This window comes from Hipposideros armiger, unplaced genomic scaffold (assembly GCF_001890085.2).
Source record: "Hipposideros armiger isolate ML-2016 unplaced genomic scaffold, ASM189008v1 scaffold_709, whole genome shotgun sequence".
Classification (NCBI taxonomy): domain Eukaryota; kingdom Metazoa; phylum Chordata; class Mammalia; order Chiroptera; family Hipposideridae; genus Hipposideros; species Hipposideros armiger.
In genome coordinates, this window is record NW_017732059.1 from 707,997 (window position 1) to 712,400 (window position 4,404).

Genomic DNA, 4,404 nt, shown 5'->3' on the forward strand with positions numbered 1-4,404 from the left:
GGGCATCGAACCGCTGTTGCTCAGAGCTCACACTCTTGAGCGAGCTCTTAACCAACGGAGCCACTCGGCCGGCCCACACGTCTGTTATTTTGACCTGTTCTGTGGCCCCGTGTCACTGACCACTTAGATTCGTCCGGGAATGAGTTCCCAGGGATACTGATGGTTCTGCCCCAGGCACCCCACTTTGAGGACCATCAAGGCGGAGAAGAAGAGCTGACACCCGAGAAGCTCCACGGCCCAACCATCAGGCCGGGACGCGGAAGAGCACAGAAGGAACTGCTAACTCTTGCCTGAGATCACAAGGAAACGTCCGGCTCTTCTGTCCAAAGCAAGCGCTGGAGTGTTCCCACTTAGATGAGGCGGCGGTGCCATTGTCTGTTTCGGGTGCTTCCCGGAGGGTGCAGACCGGGGAAGGCTGAGAAGGCATGCCGCTCGCGTTCTGACACCTGCCTATCTAAGTGACGTCTGCGTGTGCATCGTATATGTGCCGCCAATTGGTTCCAGAGCCACAGATGGAAAGCCAGCTCTCAGTGAACCTGGGTTTTATGTGCACGACAGCCTTGATGGGCCTTTAACGACAACCAGACACACGAGGCACATCTTCTGCACAGCAGATGAGAGCAGCCTTCCCCTCTTCAATCATTTGTTTAGAAGAAGTAACTTCAGTAGTCCACAGGGCCACATGGCTTGGTCTGCACACACCCAGTCACTCTGAATTCCATGTGAGGACAGACTGTGCCTGTCCCCTTTAGCGGGGCTCCCAGATGCCACTGGACCACAGGACCCAACAATGCTTGTCGGGACAGTTCAGTAGCAGCTCATCTGACCTCGGGGTTCCACGCTTGGCATCGCTAAGGATTGAAAGCCTTCCCCATCTTCCAAATATGTGGAAAGGCCAGAACGTGGCCACGTGCCCAGGAAAGAAAAAGAAAACCCTACCACTTATCCAAGGGACTGCTTTCTTCAGCAAACCTTGCTTGATTGGGGACAGAAAGCCTTCCCCCTTCAAATGGCATTTCATCGTTTCAAATCATCAGAGTGTCTTCAGCCTAAACCCATTTAAATGCATCCCTATGAAAATATTTGCTTAGAACACAGGACGATGCAGACAACGCCAGAAACCATTCTATTTTGGTTTTCTGCAACGATTAAGGACTCTCTCTTTCCTGGGAATGTGATCTCTCTCTCTCTCTCTCTCTCTCTCTCTCTCTCTGAGTGCGCACACACGCTCATTAAGGGTTTACAGTTCTAGAATGTTATTCCAACTCCTCATAGCAACTGTGTTTTCTGCCCACACATACCGTCATTAATTGTGGAAAATGTGCCTGAACTGAAATTTTGACTGGCGGTCCTGGAGAGCCATACAGGCGCACTTCTTATAAACACTCCAGCTTTGGCTCACGTTCTCCCTGGGTTGCTTTATTTTATTTTATTTTTTCTTTTCTAGCGGCAGGGTGAGTGCCTGTGCACGTCCCCACATGCACGGCTGGCCTGTGATATTTATTTGCAGCATCCAATTTAACCTCTTCTCCTGCTCCGAACATAAACACCAGGCTAACGCAGGAAGACGGCGGGGGGGACGGCAGGCTCCGACACGCAGGGCGCTGTCAAGTCGGTTCAGAGGCTGATGTGCTCGAAGGGNTAAATGCACGAACATACATCTACTGGGTTGTTGGAAAAGTCATGATGTATTTTGTCTATGTTTTTCATTGCAAAAATGTGTCATGACTTTTCTGACAACCCAATATATTACATATATATTAAATATATATATGGTGCCAAAAAAATGTATACACATCTTAAGAAAGGAGAAAAAACTATTAAAATTGTAATACTCAATATATACTGATAACAAAAGATAAATATATCACATTTGATGTCTGCAATGACAAGAGGTGCTCAAAGTGGTTCCCATCAGTGTCCAGACACTTCTGATGATGGCGAACTACTGCTTAAGCAACGTTGACCAAAGTGCCCACTTGTGGACTTTTTTTGGCACTCCTGATATATATGACGCTTCAGTTCTGTGTATAAACCAAACCATATGGTTGAAAATTCATTTAGTTTCTACAGAACTGCAAACGATTTGCATATGATTGCATAACAATATAAGATTTGCATATCCAGGGAGTGGGGCTGTTACCCCCTTCTAGGGACGTGCTATAACGTGTTTAATCTCATCTTGGTGGACATCAAGTTTTTTTCCTCCCCAGTTTTGGGGCCATCTCTGCAAAAAATCTCCCATCAATGTCTGAAATTCCGAGTTGCCCAACAGCTACCGTGACGGGAGTGAACATGTTTAAGGGCTTTGCCAAACATTTGGAAAGTGCTCTGTTCAAAGGGTTCCAATTTTTATTGCCACCAGACTGGTGTATGACAGCCCCACTTCCCCACACTTCATGCCCAGGGGTGGCTACCATCATAACAACTAATTTGTTAACTTCATGTTTTTTTGTTCTGTCTTTCATGTTGTTTAGTTAATAGCCAAACAACATATTTGGGGCATTTCATGAAAGAATTATTTATTAGCTTATCCCATCACATTTCTATTGAGCTGTTTAGACGTTGCTGTTTGAGTAATAAAAATAATTTACATAATAAGGCATTAACACATCATAAATATAACAAATGCACAACAAGGCATTAATACTTGTCCTAAAAAGTACAGCAGGAACTTTTTTTTTTAACAGCAATCATTGTTTTCTTCCATTTTATTCATAGAACTGCATCTGTTGGAAGTACAGAAGGTTTAAAACGGTAGCTGTATCTCTCATTTTTTAATTTTTTCACTCCTTTCCTATGGGTAGAAAGCCTTATCTCATTCTGGGATTAGATATTTCCCTACATGCTTATATAATATTTTTCATTTTTAAATACTGGAATTTACAACATTTGAACTTGAATGTATGGTACAAGGTGAAAACTTAACTTTCATTGACCTGAATATTAATCCAATTATCCTAATATCATGCCTTAGACTATTTCCACAGTTAATGTCACAAGTTCCACATCCATGAATGCCTGGGTAGGTTTCTGTTTGGTCTATTATAGGGTGTTTTATAATATATTTTGATACAACAGTGCATGTTTCTTCACATTTTCCATATTATCCCATACTTCCTTGCCCATTTTTTGCCTTTAGATAAATTTTATTTCCTAAAATTTCATAACAAAAAGTCATGGAGATTTCAATTGGAGTGTTTTAATATATGCATTTGTTTTGCAGCATTGATGCTTTATCATAGTGTGTCTTCCTGTGCTAGGATATGAGTTGGGCCTCTGTGCTTATAAGTTTCCATGTCTATCAGATGCGCTCTGATCTTTTCTTCCTAGAGGTTGTCAACACTTTTGCTAAATCTTCTCGTAAAGGTCTTTTCTTTGTCATCTACATCATTTTGAGCTGAACTACTTAACCAGATTGTCTGGGGAAAAAATATAGTTTCTGCTCTGCTTCAATAGTTACACCTCTTTTTTATTTTTCTCGTTCTGTTATACCGGCTGTAGGCTCCAAAACAGTGGTGGGCAAAATGTCCGATTCTAACAGAAGAGAAGTGTGTCTGGAGGAAGCTTTCTCAGGACTCTGCTTTTGGCAGATGCTCTGAAAAGGGCTATTCTACTCAAGAAAATCTGCACCAGGCAACATAAAGCAAACGTTCATCACCTTTAAGAATCATGTGACTGGCGCTAAATTACTAGGTGTGATCTTTTGCTGAAAAGGGCTATTGGCCAGGATCAAAGTCTTTCACCACACAGCTGTGTACCAGAGTGGCTCATCTCGGCTCTGCAGGGCCAACTCAAACACCCAGGAATTCTGCGGGTCATCTGGTCAGCTTGCAATCAACTGTAGTAGAGTATTTACACCATGGAAATTGGCAAACACTACAAATCAAAAGGAAACAGAGAGAGAGAGAGACAGAGAGAGACAGAGAGAGAGAAGAGTTATTTTTGGGAGCGGGTTTACTTAGCATTTATTTATAGAGACTATTTCATTCATGCATCCATTCAATAAAGACTTTTGAGCATATTTTATGTGCCGAACAATGTGACAAGAATAATGAATATTTGGATAATGGAGGTAAAGATGAAATAAATAGCCACACAGCAATCAGTTAATAAGCACAGTTACAATAAGTATTCTAAGGAAGAATAAGACACTATCAGAGTTTTTCCAACACACGTCTAGCCACACCTGCGATTTTATGACTTCCCTGAGGAAGTGATGCATCTGCTTTGACCTTGTCCGTTTCCAACTCTCAGACTACCCCGTGAATCTATAAACAACTATTTCCTACCTGGAGTCACATGCAACAGAGATAGGGAGTCCACTTTTTTTTTAAAGATTTTTTAAATTGGGGAATTGGGGGGATGGGAACAATGCTGGGGAATTGGGGAAAGGGGAACAGA